Raw genomic sequence first — 20,015 nt, 5'->3', positions numbered from 1 at the left:
TAAAACTCAATAGCCACTCATTTATTTACATGGTTAACGATTGGCCCTTTTTAGCTGAAAAGATACGTTTTTTTCGTGCTACTCCTATTTCAACCTTGTGGTCTCAGCCTTGTCCTGTGTAACAAAGAAACCAATCCTTTTATGGATGGTGTTAACCAAGACACCAGTGACCGAATCACATTTAAGAGCTAAATTCCCCTTTTATTCTCAAAGGTGGTCAGGATCAAAGCACCGAGAGGCTGAGGCTAGAGAGAGAAACTTGAACTCCTGGTGTATCCTTCCTGTGAACAAATAAAGACGTTATAGATTCCCTCGCCGCCAGTGTGACCGCTTTAATCAGCAGCATGTCCACAGTTAAGAAGATGATATTGTGGTAGTCCATAAAAATCCCTGCCGTGGTTGGAGCATCATAAAGCAAATATATTATTGTTCTTGGCCCAAAGACTATGACATTAAAAGGTGAAGACGGGAGTCAAAGGGTTGCAGAGGCAGGCAGGCAGCAGCGGGAAAAGGCTTCGCGGTGCCTATAGACACACCCAGCTATGGCCAGCTGTTACTGGGGTTGTGTGTATCACATTGGGAGAGGTGGAGGACTGTGAGAGAAGGCTGGTGGATGTGTAACAAGAGCTTTTCCTTTGCAGGAGAGACAGCCTTGGGGAAGAGATGAAGGTGTATTAGCAGAAGCTGTTTACCCTCTTACTTGGCACTTGTCTAGGGAAAACATTCTTTCTGGATTTTAAAAAAAAAAATGAATAAGGCATTCATAAACTAATGAAAGCTACATTTTCATCAATTATAATGGACTCCATTAAATTCTGGACATTTACCACATCACAATGTTTATCTGCAAGGCAATATTTCCCTGTGCTTAATAAAAGGGAACAGTGGGAGTACCACAGCAAATTTAAGCCACTTCTAGCACTCAGTGTCAGGATTTTAATGGCACCCACATTACCTTGGCTTCTTTTTATAGCTTCATCTTGCTTTATGTGACAATACTTAGTTTTTATGTCATGCTTTTCGCACATAAATCTCAGCGTCTCACAAAGCAGGGCAGGACGCTATGCCCATTTCAGAGAACAGAAAAAAAAACCTAAGTGAGGTGATTTGATTGTGGCCACAGAGCAGCATTGCTGGGAGCAGACCTTGATCTTCTTAAATCCCATCCCAGGAGTCCACCACATCTCCAGTGGAAGCTTTACCCATTTATAGACTGGCTCATATGGGATGTGGATCAAAGATTTGCACCAAACTGGGATGAAGGGAGTGGGCATCTCCCTGTTGGCTTCTTGGGGCACTGTCAGCTCTTCTCTGAGAGAGTCAAGCACTCAGAAGTGGGAACTGCAAGGGAAAATATTCAGCTTCGTAGATAAAACAAGTAGCAAGAGGGTGCCTGTGTTTTCCTTCCATTTTTATCACTGGCCATCGCCTGTTGGTTCTTTCTAGTGTGATTTTCTGTAAGTCCTGTTTGGCATGGAGAAGGGAAGATCTGAACTCCCCTGTGCTGAACTTGCCTCTTTGTCATCTTCTGGTCTCAAATTTGCTTTGAAGGTAGCTTGTGTTTGGTCTTCTTCTGAAGCTCTGTAGGACTCACCAGGTTCTGTGTTGGTGTCTGGCAGCAGCAGTGACTCGGGAGGCACAGAGACATGAGGGCAATACTGTAATTCCCTGCAAAAGCTAATTGTGGCACTGGGTTACACATAATTAGCCAGTTGTTTTGGGTGGAAAGGTGTCTGTTCGTTTAAAATGATCCCATTCCCCAACCCTGTGCTTCTGGGGGGTGTCCTAAAAGCCCTGGAGTAGGGGCTTAATTCTGGTTTCCGAGTCGGGAACCTGTGGTGTTCCCAAATTGTTTTGCTGTGTTACAGATGGCCATACTGGCTAACATTACTGCAGACTTTGAGGGGCCCCGCTTTGGTCCAGCCATGCAACACTGGCTGTTGAAGGGCCACCACATCCCTTCAAATCCTCCAGCATGTCCTTTGCTATCACATGCCAGACTATTTCACAGGGAGGGTTGTTTTTGGTTTTTTTTTTTTTTTATCAAGAAAAACAAGGGGATTGCTGTCCAGCAGCTCCAGAAATCTCTGGGAGCCATGCTGCCAAACGCCCTCTCCCTTCAGCATTGGGAGTCTCCCGGCATGGAGCTGCCTTTGATTTGCAATGACAGAGGATATGACGGATGAGTCTCTTTGGGTTCCCTCCTCCTTGGAAACGAGCTGTAAATCTAAATGGATTGCATCCCAGTGAAATCAGTTGATGAATGCATCAATCAGGTGGGTTCAAAAATCTTCCCACTGCTTCCAGGGAGAAGGCGTACTCGAAAACGACTCCCTGGTAATTGAGGAGCCATCTCTCCACACGGCTGCAGAGCTGCTGCCACCGTGGTGTTTCTGATTAAGGCAGCCTGTGGTCATACAGCTCTCAACAGAGTAGAGGAGTGGAGGAGGGAAGTGGGCAATAGCATCCTTCCTCCACAACCTTGTCTACTCTACATCGCCTGGCCAAGGAAAGAGCTTTTTTCTCCTAGACCTGGATGTCCTCTAAAGGGCAGATCAACGGGTTAGACTAGACCTAGGGAATAGAGTGGAGGTAAAAACAGAGCTGAACCTGTGTCTCAGTACCAAGCCAAGCTGCTCTTTCTGATGAAAGCTTAAAAAAGCGCCATTCCCCAATTTCATGTACCTCGAGAACGTGGCTGCTCCCTACAGATTAATGATTTTGTGAGGCTTTTAAAAAACACTGGGGAAAGACTTTAAAGCCTCTGGCTGAAATTTCCCTGTCCATGGAGGCCTGACCTATAGGGGGACAGTTGGTTTCCTGGAAGAGGGCTCAAATCAGAGGATGAGGATGCTTTGGCCAAAGAGTCTAGTAAGTTGAAGGAGAAATGTTTCCTGAGCACAGACCCTAAACCATTATTAACTTTTTATCAAATAGTGTGAGAAATATGCCAGAAGATGCTCACACAAGGATTTGTGTGTGAGAGAGAAGGCAATTTTACCTGCATGGAGACTAAAGCACTGAAACCACCCTTTGGTGACATCATCAGGTGCAATTTTCATCCCTGCGTTTCACTCGCAGTATGTTAGGTGCTGCAAGCATAGGGCTGTTTGGTAGTGCTAGAGTTGAACTCATGAAGAACTGGGGGAACACAGAGATTAAAATGATTCAACTTCCCAAGTCAGACCTGTTTCTCTCCGCATTTCTCCTGCATTCCTTAGTTTGTGCAAAGCTCCATCCCCCGTCTCATGGCCGGCGGACAGAGCCAGGGAAGCGCATCCGAAAGGTTCTGTCTGTAGATACAGGCCTGATACACTCCAGAAGGAAAAAAAGAGCAATCAGCTACATGAGAACCGAGCCAATTAAATATCTGAGTAGTGTTTCGAAAACGAACATGGGCGGCATCAGAAATTTTCCATCAGCTGTAATAACGCCAATTACTTTGCCAATTGCTGATTCCACCGTGATTTGTTTAGTGCAGTCGTGCTTCGGCCTCTTGCCTGGGCTGATAGGCTTTGTTTATGCTGACTGTTCATTTGCAGAGCCTCTCTCTTTTTTTTTTTTCCCTCGTGCTTTCTCTTTTCCCTGGGTCCGGCTCAGAGCCCAGAATAGCCCTCCTCCCCCTGTGCTAATTTCCAGCTGGGGCAGGGTATCGCCAAGGGGTGATGAGTTTCTTGGGAGCAAGAGATGTTGCTGCTGTTCTCAACTACTTTGTGAATACAGAGATGTTGCTCATCTTCCCCTTCTACCACTGAGTTTAAAAAACAGAGAATCCTCCCAAGAAGCCAAGCAGCTTGTTAAGGAGCGGGCGGTTGGGATCTGCTGGGGATGGTGGCCCTGAGGATGATCGCTTTTGTCTGAGGGAGAGAAAGAGGGACCTTGTGTCTCTCCAGATGGCAAAGACGCACAAGGACACATGTGCACTCGAAGTGAGTTTCCATGGAAAGTTAGGGGGAGCTTTTCATTACTGTTTACACTCAAGTCCATGGAAATTAATGAGTGTCTCCATAGCCACTTTCTACAAGAGCTGTGATTCTTCTCCTGCTAATTGGAAAAGAGGGCTAATCATGGGCATTTAAAGAGTGCATCTGCCTGACTGACAACTTGAATGTAAACCACTGTGGTATCTTCCAGAGGTTTGAAAAGCTGGTTGAATTCCCTTCCCTCACCACTCAGGTCTGGGCTGAGGAGGGTTGGATGACATTTCCTTCTCTGTCCTCCTACTTGAGACACCAAGGGGTGGCTTAATCTCCAAGGTGTGTAATGTCTTCCCCTCCAATTTTCATCCTCCCTTAGCAGCCACTGCCTTTAGCTCCTCAGTGACGGTGCATTTTTGCATGTGCCAGCCTTGCTCCCAGCTGCCTTATGTGGTTTTGGTGGCCTGCACTCAGCTTTGCCTCCCAGCTTGTCTTCACAGCAGGCTCTGAGTGCAGGTGCCTGGAAAATACCACAAGCAGGGAGTAATAGCAAAGCCATAATAGCACCATCCTGACCAACACAGGACTGTGAGTATTTAAGCACTGATGAACAGCAGATAGCTTATGCAGGGCTTTCTTGTGCACCTGGTTTACCCTGGTCTTTCGGTCCTAGGCAGATGGTGTGATAACAGGAGCACATCCTCACCGGGGTGCAGCGGGACTTGTTCCTAGCCATCCCTGGAGTAGGCAAAGGAGCCCACAGAAACATGATCTCCCACATGAAGTATCAGCTAGAGATGAGACTATCAATCAGCTCTCTATTCGTACCCTGCTATCGGTTTCAGCTTTCCAGCTGACAAACGTATAAGTGACACACTTTGCTGCTCGCAGCCCTCCTCATCACCAGGAATTATAAAAGATCCTCTGGATGTGTTTTCAGCCTTCACAGTTCATACCGGCCACAAATAGACACAGAGTAGACGAGCTGCTGGCTCACATCAGAGAAATGTGGCAAAGGAAATTTGCAGGGGAACCGTCCAGTAACCCTAAATTGGGAAAATTAAAGCAGAGGTAGGCTTCAGGAGAGGAGTACGCCAGGATGTGGTTCCTTTTTCCAGCGGTGTCACTGCAATGGACCTTATTCCCCTTGACCTGGCAGATTATGTAGTCCTCCAAAATGCTACAAAATGTGAGTGGGTCTGAAATCTCCCCTTACACAGTCCAGTAGTAATATTTTTCATCCACTTTGTATTCACTGCAGCACAGCTACCATGGACACCAGCTGCAAGCCTTGTTTTCTTTGTGGGAAACCGAGACACAATGAAAAATAATTTTTCCAAGTCACAAACCTACTTTGCAATCAAGTTAAAAATAGATGAGAACATCTCCTACCTCCTGTCTTACCTGCAGGACAGTCTCACATTCAAAGATGTTTTATGCGTAAGCATTTGTGGAACAGCTAGTAATTCAGCAGTCACAAAGTCCATACCATATTCTGTTAACCCTCAAATAAAACAAACATCTTTAATATTTTGAGGATACCCAAAGATTTTCCTTTTCAGAAAGCGGGTAAATCAAGTTCAGTTAAGATTAATATCAATGTCACTAGCCTTTTTTCTTCATTCCTCCCCATCCTTTATATACTTACTGGGTACTATTGAGGGTTCATGTCATACTAATTGTGTGTATGTTGCAATATAGTCATCTGGGGATTTAAAATGGCAAAGGGATTATAAAGCTAGAGATGGCTCTGTTGGTATGGCTGGCTTGGTGTCTATTTTAGGGAAGGACCTGTTATCTCAACTCATTGGAGTGCTGCCCTCAGAGCCCTGACTTCATGTCCTGCATCTAAGGTCAAAGGCAGGCAGATCTCTCTCCTGGTGTCTAATCTGACTTTTTTGTAGGGTCATCTGCTGGGTAATAGCAGTATTCAGCAGAAGAAATAAAGCTAAATTGGTCATAGGCCTCATTACGGAAACTTCAGTGTTGGATTACTAAGTCAAATCCAGTGAGTTCCCATCTGAACACATTTTCTATCACAGCACAGGGAAAGCCAAGCAATGGTATTTGATGCAGGTCTCATACCAAGTACTACAGACTTTGGTCATATTAAACCCTAGGAGACTTTGGAGACATTTCTTCTTTGGGCCAAAACAGCAGAATATAGTTTTGCATAAAAAGAATGGGAGAATACCAGCTGATATGATGGGAGACAGCACAAGGTAGAGAACAGGCCATGAGAAGACGTGCTGTCTAACTCCAGCTACTGTCTTGTAGACGTTTCTGCATGTGTATATCCCCATCCATAAAATGCGAACATTAGTAATTCTCTATTTTGCAGAGAGTTAAGAAGCTAAATTAATTACTGTTTGTGAAGCTAATTGAGATTCCCAGATGACTACTGTTTGGAACATTCTAATTCTTATTATTATTATTTCCATTGAGATTTGGCTCCATGTAATTAGTTTGCTGTATCTGCAAACAGGTATGTTCTCTCAAGCTATTTGGAGGCATTCCTCATGAGACTGGCCTGTGCAGAGCTGTGTGGCATGAGGAAGCACTGGCAATGAGGACTGAGCCACCTTCCAGCTCTTCTACATCACCCCAAACGTGCATCCATCTCCTTGTATGGCTGTGCTCTTCAGAAAGTCTTGTTTCTGCAAATGAACAGAAACAGTTTAAGGAAACTGGCCCTATTACAAATTTATGCACCATTATAAATTATTATGGTAAATTATACTCGTGTGTGTGCAGTGGAATAAAGCCCAGAGGTGGATTATGTCTAATCCAAGGAGGGAAAAGGTTTTCCAATGGCATTTAAGTGTCTCTAGGTTTGGCCATCAGCTTCTGTTGGGTTTAACGTTAAATAAATTCTCATGCAATGTGTACCTGTCACATATTGTTTTAGTTTATGCTCACAAGTGCTGTTGAGCTTAGTAATTCTGAGTTAGCTCAATATTTTCAAAAAAGTCAATAAAAGCTGCGGTTGTCATTATTGAAGATTCATTTGTCAAACACCTCTCCCGCTTAAAAGTAACACAACAGTAGTAGAACAAAAAGACCTACTAAAATGATGCTGGTTTTAAAACAAAACAACCCTTTGAGATTATGTAAGAGCTATAGGAAGTATATTGTTTTATTTATGAATGTGGAATTCTGCCTATTCATTATTTCCTGAGTCTGAGTTGGTATGTTTTGCTTTTCCTTTCCTTTCATAAATAAGCAATAAGTGACATTGAGACATTCAAAGGAGTGAGTTTTAAGGAACTTGAAACACCAGCAGCTTTGCCGGAGGTTTCATCTGAGAGAAGCTAAGTCAGTATGAGCTGGAAAGCTTGGGGAAGTAGGCAAAAGTAATCAAGTCAATGTGTCAAAAAAGGCTGTGCAACTTAGGCTGGAGTTGTGCTTGTTTACCTTCCTTGTGCATAAAATCTCAGAGGAGATGGGCTTGGTGCCGGGAAAACGGTTTTAAGCCAGCTGAGGTACTTTGCGGTGGTCACAACTCTGTTACAGTGGGAGTATAGAGGTGTAGGCATTTCTATTCACTTACCAAGTCAGTGAAACACTCAGTCTGATACCTGTGTCCAATATAATCAATTTTAATGTTGTGATTTTTCTGTTCCTGTAATCCTGGAACAGTCCTTCAAAATCCATATTTGCCAAGGCAAAGGTATTTGACCTAAAGGTAACTGGGAGATACATTTTATACATCCCTGAATGAATAGGAGGCTATACTCCATTTTTAAGGACATGTTCATGGACTTTGAGCCACCTGAATGTCTTCAAAGATCTGCCACTATGCCTCTGAAAGACTGAAATGAGCATTGTCATTGGTGTCTCCTTCGGTAGGAAATGTGTGGTTAAAGGGAAGGAGTTAATATAATAAATAGTTATTTAATCATCTGTATGTCCAGCTTGAACTTGCAAATAATAGAAGCACAGCCAGGGTGCTTTTGCTTGCTAAGTGTTTCACTGGCTTTCCCCGTATTAGCTAATATACCACTGGAAAGAACTGAAATTTTAGACCTGCATTTGCAGGATTCCCCAGCGTTGCTATCAGCAACCTCCCAAACCCATGCATTCAGTTGGTCCTTTGATGTGCAATTAAACCCAGGAAAAAATAGCTTTGTGTAATGTATAAATAGAAAAGAGGAGAGATAAAGGCGGTGTTGAAGTCGCTTGCTGACAGCTTGGCATCCAAACGTTAAAGGTCCATGCCACTACCTCTGCCTAAGAATGAGTCCTGAAAAACCTCTGCTCCTTCCCAAATTCCAACCCCCTGAAAATCAGCACTTTATTTACCTTGCAGCTACTTTTTTTTCAGTTGGAAAGCAAAAAAAAAGTCTGTGAGGCCAACTTGATTTGTCTTATCAGCAAAAATTAATTCTTTGTTAGAAGAAAATGATGGCTGCTCTCTAAGACAGTGCTTTTATTAGATTGTTTTTCTCTTTATCTCTATAAAAATAGCATTCTTGCAGGAAGCCATTAGGTTTACCCATTCTTACTGATGGATAGCTGGCATGTGAAATATAGACCTCTTGTATGTTGCAAAAGGTCATAGTATGTGGCGTGTTCTTTGAGCATCAGGGATAAGGCAGCCAGGCACATTTGGATTAACCTGACAAAAGGGTGAGATAATCCAAGTGGAAGCTACAGTATTTGAATGAACTTCAGCCGTTAACGTCTGATGTATCTGAAGGCCTGACTGATCTCCTGCCAGTTTGACATTCGTGTAACTCCATGGCCAAAGTGGAACTATTGTGCTTTACATCAGCGGGAAATTTAATTTCACCTTCTGGAAGAAGCAGAAATAGCTGGAGCCAAAGGATGAGGAAAGCCATTCAAATTTAGGACTACGAGGAAACGTATGGAGGAGAAAACAGGATGACAAAGGTTGCAATTATTACCTGTCTTACGAAGGTGGGCATCTAGTCCCAGCTGGACTTCCAAGCTCCCCGTACGGCCAAAACAGAGCTCTGGGCATCGGAGAGAGCCATGCATGCTAGGCATCCTAACCACTGTTATCACTATCAACTCTGTACTGTCTGAATGGTGTTTGTGCAAAGGTTGAATCAGGTCAATGTAAAGCTGGACCAGGTCTCTTGGGTTCTCACATCCAGCTCACGGTGAGTGCATCCCCTGTGTCCTGCAATCCCCTCAACACAAATCTCTTAAGTTCCATCACAACCTTCATTTGGTTTCTTGTCCCCACTGTTTCTTCCAGTCTCTGCCCTAAATTTATTCATACCCTCTTGTCTCATGCTCACAGTGTGCAAATGAGTTTAAGCAGCTTGCTTACCTCCCTGTTAATAAATACCTGTTATACCATTAGACAGCAAATGTATCCTCTCTGTCTTGTTGGACTCACACAAGCCAAGAGAGGTTTTTCTCTCTTTTGAGGAGCCCAGTGGCCAGCTGCTGCAGGTCTTCCAGCTGGTTGCTCCTCATCCGGCTGAATTGCTGAAGGATGTTTGGAAACTCAATTCATCCTCCTTGATACTGTGAAAACAAAATTGTAGAAAAATGTGTTCTGAAAAACCACCTCCTCTTTGTGCATTTGCAATGGTTTTGTAAGAAGATTTTGCCACGCATGGTTTTGTGGCTGCCACAGGAAAATGTGTGACAAAGTCTGCTTGCTTAGTATTGTGGCTTCTCAGATGTAGATAAAAGTAGGTGTCATAGTCGCAACAATAATCTGAGAACAGGAGGTCGGTATCTCTGGTGATAGAGAATGGGGAGAGTCAGGGCTTGGGGCTGAACTCATTTCTAGATACATATGCAAAGCAGTAATAAATGAGCTACAGTTTATTATGGGGAAAGCATCAGATCTCCCAGCTGCTCTATTAGGTCTTCAGGCCAGGATATTTAATTATGCCCTGACCTCCTCCTTTAAGCAGATTATCACAGTGACACACTGACTGCTGTGCCCTGCCAGCGCCCTCGGGCTTTGCTCCTTCTCCTTTGCTCATAGTGGCCCTGCTGTCCATGGAGGGAGGAGGCCGGGGATGAGAGGAGGGATTGTTGTGGGCAGGGGGGTCCCTGGGTTTTGTCTTAGATTAAAAAAAAAAAAGAATAATCTGTGTTTATGAGAACGGTTAGGATTTTTTTATTGTTATTATTTAGCATGCCTGGGATCTTATAAATAAGGAGTCTTTCAATAATGGAAACCATGTCAAGCACGGAGAAGGGCAATTTTGGTAGTTGGACTCCTTCTTATTAATTCGCCCATCCATGCACTGCAGAGAGCAGAGGCATGGCAGGGGTCATCCCCCTCCTCTTCACCCCTGCGCTTCCATGCGCAGTACCAGCTCCAAATGTACCCACACCAGGGGAACGTATCTGTGCCCCCTCCCACGTCTCCTCTTCCAACACCCTCCAGAGGCAACAAATCCACGAGCTGAAGGCTCTGGTTCATCCCGACAGGATTAAGGCTGTTGCGATGCTGCCGTTCCAGGTTTGTCTTTGGTGGGTGCGGGGCTCTTGGGGCAAAAAACTCCTTTTGCTACAGAAAAGCCCTTGGTCTGTGCTGCTCGAGGTGAGCCATCTCACCAGGGCTCCCTTTCCAGAGTGTTTATTTTGTCCCAACACAAGCTCACCAATGCCTCTGTGCAGTGAATCTCTTTTCTTCTACTTTTTGTGAGGGGATAATAGTCCTTACGGGGCTTTGAAGTGCCATGTAAGTGTTGGGGTCACGGCTGATAATACAACTATTACAAGGACAAAGGCAGCGAGTGTGGAAGAAAGGCATAGGTATGTGGTTTCCTAGTGAGGACTGGTGATTATTACTTAGGTTTTTGTATTTTCACCAGAAAATTTGTGGAAAAAAAGTATAGCGTTGCCCAAAGAAATGGTTCATACGTTGGGACTAAATTCACCTAATAATTTTGGCTCCAAAAGTGGAGATAGCAATTCTGGAAAAAACATGAAATGTTGCTGTTTTCCAAGGAAATGTTTTAAGTTTTCTTTTTGAAAGGCATACTTTATATTGAGAAAGATAGAGAGAGGAGGAAGGATGAAAAAAAGGAAAGGTAAATGAGACTGTAAAAAGAATTGGACATTATTTTTTCACATAGAATATGAGAAAATACACTTCCTGAGCTATTTCATGTAGATTTTTTTCCCCAAAATATATTGTTCTTTCAGCTCTTTTCCTAGATTCTGTCACTAGCTCCGGTCCTGAATTGACATGTGACCTGCAGCAAGTGACAACTTCCATGTGACTTGGTTCATCCTTCTGCAAACCTGGGGGTTTTAATGGGCTTTGTTCATTAAACTTTCCAAGCTCGAGGTGAGGGCGGCACTATGTATATGCAAAGTCTGGATAGAAACTGTCAGTCCTGTCCGCTCTAATGAGACTTTTCTCCTAGAGAGGACATCAGCATGTATCCCATCCACTCCTGTCATATATACGCAGCTTGCCATATATGCTGCAAAATATTCCTAGAGCTGCCTTCCTTCAGTCAGTTTTATGTCAGCTCGCTTCTGATGATAGCAAAATTGTGTTCCCTTAATGCAAGTTTATGGTAAAATAGGTGAAGAATTTTGGAAAATATAAGGCAATTACTTAACATCAGTGATAGATCTCTAATTTATGCTGCTGCTTATTATACGATGCTTCAGCCAGGCATGCAATGAAGTCATTGCTCCTGTAGAAGGAGCAACGTGAGATGGGCTATTCAGGTATGAAATAGGTACTGGAGTCTATCACGCAATGGAAAGCAGCAGTCATACATCACAGTATGACATAATTTTTCATCATCTTCTGCCAGCTGAGCTGTGATTAAGGTGTTAGCAAGTTTGTCAATTGTCAGATCATAAAACTGATCATCAGAGTTGCACTAAAATGTGCAAACCTTTGAAAACAACCCAGGCTTTCAGGCTGATCCAGCACTGAAATATTGGCCTTCAAGTTTCAGTTCCCTCAACCGGAGGGAGATGACGTGCAAGCAACACCCTCGTGCCCCACATGTCCTTACTGTGTGCACTGCGTCCATGCTGTGTCCACATTAACATCAACGTGTCCTGCGTGCTCCTCTTTATCCAGCCGTATTTCAACTGAGCCCTGTGATGGCATCTTATCTCAGCAAGACAGAGATCCACAGCGTTGTTCAGGTTTCCTAGTCATTTCTTAGTGTTGTTACTTTAGCACAAAGCGTAATGACAACGGTTATGTGTAACGGGATTAGATAACTAACCACGAACAAAACAGTAGTTACTTAAACTAACAAGCATGAGAAAAAGAAAGCGGGCTGAGGAGCGTGACCTAGAATGGGAGAGGAGTGAATAGCAGATGTCTTTGCAGCGGCATTTCTCTGCTGCTTGTAATGAAAGAGCACTTAGACATTTGGAGAGTAAGCCAAGACCTGCTCTGGTCAAGGGAGCCCCAAGGTGTTTGATTTACAAGCAGCTAAAAATGCTGCAAAACTTTGAAAGTGTATTTACAGCTTTCTTTTCCCCTATCTGCTTGCTGGCACGTATGGAATTACGAGGGAAGGGTTTGGGTTGTCACTGTGGTTTTACTCATTTACAGTTGTTCCATGCACCATTTTTTGATATTTTATGGATCCCTAAAGATCCACAGGCCACCCCTTGAGAAACAATGGCCTGAAAAGACAAGGTAAAAAAAATGTTCTTCATGTATCATTGGAGTTCCCTGATATTACAGGAAAACCGGGAGGAGGAAAATCATCAACTTTGGTTTCATTGCAAAAAGAGCTGTCTTATTGCAACAACAAAGGTTTTTCTTCGAACAAAACTAGACAAGTCTGAAGTTGTTGTGCAGTGAGCACACCACGCTCACAGGGCAGAGCATCGCGCTCTGCAAATGCCCCCAGCTCCCTTCAAGGCAAAGACAGTACAGCCAACAGGTTCAGGCCAACCTTTCCAACAAGAGCTGTTGTACAGACTTGTCCATCATTCCTCAGTCTCCCTGGGGAATGGGAGGCAGTAGGGTGCAAGGATACAGCATTAGCAAGGTGGCCACTTTTTCTTTCCTCCAGAAGAACAGATTCATCGAATGTAATAAATGTGTTGGTAAAACTGTCCTGGTTGGTGCTGTGCGCCGGTTCCTCCTGGCAAAGCTTAGTTCTCTGAACACCTTGTGGCTACTGTGTTGTGTTATCCCTGCACCTCCCATGGAGAAGTCAGTCCCTGAATCACTTAAGCAAGGTGTTTTCAGTGAGGCTGGGTTACACGCTGGCCACACAGCTGAGGAATGCAGGTATTTGGGACTCCTCTGGAAAGACCCTGCTGAAAGATCTCCAGGGTGTACTGTACTAAGCATAAGCCTACCACCCCCAGGGTTTGGAAGAGAGCAAATTCCTTCCAGGATTATAGGATTAAGAAGCTGAAAAGTGATTCAAATTCTTCATTAAACAGGAAAAAAAAAAAAAGAGAGACATGAGGGGAAGCTCTTCAATGCATGCATCACTCGACGTGTTTTCCTTGTAATTAAAGGAAGTTATTGAAAAATATTTGAGGGGATTAAATGCTCAGAGTATATGTGCCGATCAAATAACACAAGAGTCTGCATTCTTCTGAGTAATCAATGGAGTGACTTGAATGGGGAGGTTCAAAAGAGCACAGTTATTGTTAAAGTGCCATTGTAGTAGTATTCACCATACTGTACAGCAGATGGACAGACCTAAGGGTTTCCCAGCAGGAGAACTTTGCTATAACTGAAAAACCGAGGGTCTGGAGTTCATACGTGTGTATTTCTACACCAATTGTTAAAATTTCAGGTGGTCTTCTCTTTCCGCCCCCCAACCTGACTGTAGAGAGAGATGCTCCTAATTTCCTGAGGAAGGCTTCTTTGGGATTGAAATTGTGTTTCTCTTTTATGCAAGCAAAATAGGAAAGGAAAAACCTGTGGACAAGAAAGGTGTTTAAGAACTGAGCCCAGGACATAAGAAGTGGGAGGGACTCCTACTGTAAACAGGGAATTGTACTTACCATTATTCTTTCCTCTGTCTTCTGACAGCTTAATTGCAAGTGGTCATTATTTAGTCATTAATTAAGAGGTCATTATGTCCTAGACACCTGGTGTCTAGAATAGCCAATGTGTCCTGTAGTCCGTAACGTGGCACCATGACGACCTCAGTGCTCTATGAGTCTTTGCCCATGTAGGTGACAGAAATGTTGCTCTATCCAGAGGTCTTTGCTTTATTTTGGCTTTTTCTTTGGGTGTTTCAGTGCTGACAGTGGGCATAAGCAGCATGGTATAGTGGAGAAAGAGATCCATATGGCGTTTGAAGGTCATGAGGCTGTGGGATGTTTTGCCATTTTACATCAAAGTGCTGGGATTTAAATTTCCCTGCATCTCCAATGTCCTGTTTTCAGTGGTCCTGGAGAAGGAAAACTCCTGCCTTTAGACAAAACTTGGCCAAAGGTTGCACCTCCATCTTTGCTCCTGCTCTGCCATACAGCCTGTGGGCAAGACACCTCACCTTGTTAGCTCCCTTTGCATTTTACAAATGAGCAGATTAATGACATCCCCCTCAATTCCTGGGTTTAATTAATGGGTGAAAACTGCTTTGAGATCTTCATATGAAAGATGCCATGTAATTGCACAGAGAAAGACTATATTTATTCCTCTTTTATTGGCTTTTCATAAAGAGGTTCTCACAAAGTTGAGGGAAAAGATTACCTCTCCTCTCCTCTCTTCTCCTGGTGTGGGTAAGCCTATAGTCTTCTCAATTAGGTGCAACAAATCACATCCTCACTTACTAAGAATATAGGGTCACAGTACTACCAAAGGTATGGCCATCTGGGGAGTAAAACATGAGTCTAATACTGGCACTTGTCACCTTTAGAGGATACTTTCTAGAGCTATGTATGACAGATGTCTTATCAGACCAAGCTCAAGTGGTCACTGCATCCACCCTCCTTAAGGCAGGACCAGCTCTACCTCAAACTATTCATCTAATAGTTCATCTAATTTGCTCCTACGCACGTCCAGCGATGGCGAGTCTTTCAGGTGACCTGCACCGACATACAACTATCCTTACCATTTACTTGTTTCTTTTAATGTCTCATCTATATTTCCTTCACCCCAGTTTAATTACATTATTTCTTACGCTACCCGCAGCTAACAGTACCACATTAGTTCCTTTCTCTATGCTTTGGCCACTTATATTAAATCAGTCTGGAATTTGATCTAGCCAGGAAATGAATCAATTTCAGACATCCCATTATCCTCGTGCTTTTGCCTTGCCAGAAATATCCAGATCAGGGTGACTGTTTCGTAGCCAGTCACTTCAATCCTTTTTAGGCACTTAAAAGTAAACTTTCTTACATAGAGCCTTAGCACACTGAGTACCCAAATTGAAGTTAATGGATGCTCTGGGAGTAAGTCCTGTTTATTTTGGCACCTCTCTGTACAAGTACAAGTAAAAGTCTGATTATAGGTATCTGCATAAGAAAGTGAAGATGGAAGGACTATACTTTTTCCTTTTTTTAATATTTTTGTTTTAAACTACTTTGGCAAATCAACCATGCATCTTCTCACTTCCTCCTTCTAAAAGCTAATCAGATGGCATATGCCAGCATCAAAATTTCCCACTGATCGTTTGTTTATCATTCAGTCACTTCAAGCATGTAGTGGAAAGTTTGAACTGACCCTGGGGTATGGTATTTATTAATAACCGAAAGCATGATTTGACCAAGTTGCCATTTAAAAAAATCACAGTCCAGTCTACTTTGCATGGTGCCACGCAGTATCAGTAGGTGCTGAAAGTCAGCAGAACCAAATACAAAATGAGCTTTGGAGTCGTGTGTCTGATGCTTCGGAGGTTAATGGAGTAGGTATTTTTCTAACCTTGCAATTGTGGTTAATAAAATAATGGATGAGGAATGGGTGAAAGAAGTTTTTTTAAGAGTTTATTTATTTTCTTTTTATTTTCTTTTGGCTCCACAGACACGCTTAAGTAAACACAATCTCCTGATCCTGCAAACAGCAGTTCCCTTGGCAAAATGGATTGAGATGGTTTTGGAGAACTTTAGTTAAAAAATACACTTGCAAAAAAAAAAAGCTGTCAGAGAGTAAATATTTAACTTTTCCATTTGTTTTCTTCTTTGCATGGAGTGTACATGACAAACCTAATTCATAGCTGCTAATGTTGGAGTTAATGTCAACAGAGCTATAGTTGGAAAGGAAATTACCCGGACTGTCATGATTTCACATCCTTTTTGTAATTTTTTCTCCTGGACAGATTGTTTTTTCATGACGACAGACACTGAAACAGTCTGACTTGCCAGGCAACTCAGAGTGTCATACAATAAAAGGCAAGTCATGGAGTTCTCTATACAAAGAAATTACCCGTGGAAAGTACCCACCGCAATGAGAAAAACAGAACAAAGCCTATGACCAGAAGTTAAAACCAGACAAGTACAAGTTACAATAAAGGGGCAAATGTTTAATAGATTAAATCAAGTTGGTTCCTGGAGATTTGCTGCCCTGGGACATGATGGGAGGTTTTTGCAGAATATGTGATTTAGTTAAATTTTACTGGACTTGATGCAAGGAGTAACCAGGGTAATTGTGTGGTCTGTAATGTACAGGTGGTAAGGCCGGATGAAATCTATCTTGCTTGCTTCTGATCTCTGATCAACGGAGAGACTTGTTTCAGTAACCTCTCAACCTCAGTTTGACCAGTACAAACTGTCCTAATGGACATTGCCCTACATCTTGGAGGTATTGGCACTACAGAAAAGACACACACTCTGCAAATAAAATGTCAGTTTTTCACTGTTCTTTTGCATTGGGATGAGGCAGTGGGTGAATTATGCCAGGCTGTAAAGTGTATGTGAAAACCATTAGGAGAAGGCTGCTTTAACCAATGAGACTTATCATGATAATAAGTGTTAGGCTTGGTAGTCAGTAGTAACAGGGTCAGCGCCTTAGAGAGCAACTCATTGTGGAGTGCCAAGAAAAGGGAAAGTGATTAACTTGAGTTTCCAAGGGAAAATGAGCAGTCCACAAGTTCAGTACTAGATTGTCTGTAGTCATGCTAAGAGTCTTTGTCTCTCTTTCCTTCAGTAGCGGGAGCAAACTCCCTGCTTGGATATGTGTCTTCCTTATTGCTAAATCCATTTGCTTTGGGAATTGCTGGAACGTAGAGGAAACCCAGTGATCTGAGCAGGAGAGAGACCCAGGATGTTCTGAGTTCTCGTGTTAAGACTTGGCCAAAAAATTGGCTCCTGTAATTTCCTTTTCTCCCTGCAAAGAGGTTAACTCAGTAATTATTCTAAGTAACAAGATCTCTGCATGCTTGGCAAAAGGCCAGAGATTCATCCCAACTTGTGGGCTTACTTCCCTGATGTTCAGGCCAATTGGTGCACTCACGCTGCACAATGAGTTGCAGATGTAGTGATCTCATGCGCTACATTGGTAAAAAGCGCAGAAATGTTTACCCTGAAGTCGAATGCAAATGAAAAAAGAAGGGTTGCCTGTGACTGTAAGCTGAACACCCAAAAACGGAGTCACACCAACCCGCCTCCAATTTAATCCTTTGCTTTGTTGCCTCATCTTTCCCATCTGTGAAATGGAAACAATTGCACTTAGCTTTGTCTTGCTTTGCCCTGAGGAACTGGAATGAGCTAGACCTTTCAGAAGGACTTTGAAGATTATTGTTTTTCATTACTGTGTGCAACACTTCCCACCATGAAGGGATATTTGAGAATAAAGGTACAATTCTGCCTTGCCAAAAAAGTAATCCTAACCTTCCACCAAAAACATCTCACTGCTTTAATTGTTAGATGGAAATTGGCTGTGTTTGACAGAGCCATTTGTAACCTTTGCCAGTGCTATGTGGTTCTGCACCACCAGCCTGGACCTGGTGTATTTTACTTTTTCCCCTACTTTCTGCGGGGAATTATGTGTTGCGACTTTGACCTGGGACATTTCCTTTCTTCAGGAGGATTAAGCTCCAGTTGTTTTTCTGCTAGCAGAGAGTATCATTTGCAGCCTAAGAAATATGATTTCCTTCTTTTAAAATGGGTCAGACCCTTTTGGTTTTTTAACCACAAACAATGGAGTTCAGAGAAAAATCCAGAGGAATACAGACTTGGGAGCCTTTGTGGCTTCTGATGTGAAACAGGCCTGTCTAATGCATTCAGTTCCCTGTCAGTTGTGAAAGAAATGTCTAAAGTTTCATAATATCATATCAGTTGCGCAAACTTGTCCTTTTAAAGTAGGTGCTTACAAACTGCACTTGGTTTTAGTAAAGCTTAGTCTATTTTTATGCTTGAACAAGTTTTATTTTCTAGGGGTGGTAGAAAGAAGGTAAAGAATTAACTTAATTTCTTTTTTTTTTTGATAGGAGACAAGCAACTCCATTTCAGATATCTGTGTCTCATTCAGGGCAATTAAGGATTTCACGTTATTTGATATTCTCTTTGAGAAGCCTAGGAATTGGTTACGAGTTTCTACCCTTGTTAGATTTAAACTCTATTTCATTTTAACCCCGGGGAATTAGTCTGGGTTGAAGTGCATGCATGCATGAATTAAATCATAGCAACATTGCTGTGTCTCTTTTTAACATAGAGATCTCAAACCTCTTAATCATGTGTTCACTACTTAGAACTTCCCTGGGAGATGGGTATGGTAGTTGTACCGTTTCCAGAACTTCAAGACCCATATTCAATAAACCCTACTTCTTCCTTCCTTCTTCTGTAACAGCTGTTACCTTGAGAAGACAAGGGGCAGATGCTGCTACCTACACATAGATCTATGCAACCTCCAGTTTGATGTGCATTGTTTATAGCTTAAGCGAAGGGAGGCGACTGAGGCTGTGTCTGATAAAGGACGTTTTTAGCTGGTTGAGCAGTAGTAATTCCTGTTTAAATGCTTATGATCCCATTGATTTCATCTGGCACAGTTTCAGCAGGCTAGACGGGTGAATGTCTGCTGCTCAGTCATCGGTGGCCTTAGGGCTTTCTCCAGTGAGGTGTGAGATGTGGATTTGAAACACAAAGAGCTTCAACTCTGGCTTATCTGTGTGATCCAGCCAGCAGGCCTTGTGTGAGAGGTGAAGGGGTGTTAGCACTTTGGCTGTGTTTGCAAAGGGGACAACCTTGCTTAGTTCTTCAAAGGCTGAGATCTTACCAGGTGAAGATCCCAGGCTGTAGATCTCAACTGGGTCAATCCTGAGCAGTTCAGCCCTTCATCAGGTATTTTTTGTAGTAGCTTTGGATGCCATAGGCACTACACAAAGCACAAAAAACCTAGAAGGAGAGGATGAATGCCACTGTGGAGCTCAGACCTACAATGAAAGTACATTACTCTCTCATTTCTAGAAGGTACCTTACTGGGCCAGCCTGAGTCCCTCAATAAAAGGCCATTACGTGCCAGAGCTGGCTGTTACAATCTTGAGAGATGAACAGCATGACGGCTGTGGCAGGTCATCTTCTGCAGAAAGGATAACAAAATCTTTGTGTATCTTAGGCAGATGGAGGGATGAGTAACAGAAGCGCACGGGGAAGCAGGTACTTTTCTAATTACCCTGAGAAGGCTGCTCACCTTCACAGACCAGCAGAGCTGGCTTAATGTAGCAACAGCAGCTATTGCACCAGTTGAAGGAACAGCAAAGCTGCCATGGCAACGTCTTCTCCTCAGGGGATCCAGGACAGAATTCTGGCCAAGCCAGCCCAAATTTCTCCTGTGCTTTCCACTGCTGCACTGCCCCTCCAGCTGGCTACAAAAGACAAAATCCAGCCCATAAGCTGAAATAGAGCAAATATTAGTTAAACATTTACAGCTCTTAAGATCTTACAAGCAGTAGAAGCAGCTGTCAAGTTGGGAGATACCTCCTCTGGTGCATGACATAGTCCAGCCACCGTGTGTCAAGGATTTTAATGTTGAGACTGGCTGCAACCACAGCCTCAGGGAGTGGATTTAGTGATCAAGTCCAAAATCATTTCCCACCCAGGTGACTGAGAGATGAGAAGAACCACGGAGCACCATAGATGGACAATTTCAGTACAGGTCTGTACCTGGTGAAGGTCTTTACTCCCATATAGTCCATGAAACACCATAGGAAAAAGGTTCAGCAACCTGCTTGGTGGAAGTTCAAAGAGTGCAGAAAAAGGCTTCGGACTTTC

General features: G+C 43.2%; 1 protein-coding gene across 2 annotated transcripts in view; it reads left to right on the top strand.

The window, feature by feature from the left end:
* LOC142075058 (SET-binding protein-like) overlaps positions 1-20,015 on the top strand; it is a 259,616-nt gene that overhangs the window by 129,200 nt on the left and 110,401 nt on the right. The window lies entirely within an intron of this gene.

The sequence above is a fragment of the Calonectris borealis genome, chromosome W, assembly GCF_964195595.1.
Source record: "Calonectris borealis chromosome W, bCalBor7.hap1.2, whole genome shotgun sequence".
Lineage (NCBI taxonomy): Eukaryota > Metazoa > Chordata > Aves > Procellariiformes > Procellariidae > Calonectris > Calonectris borealis.
The sequence above is the reverse complement of the archived record's forward strand: the minus strand, read 5'-3'. Positions and strand labels throughout refer to the sequence as shown.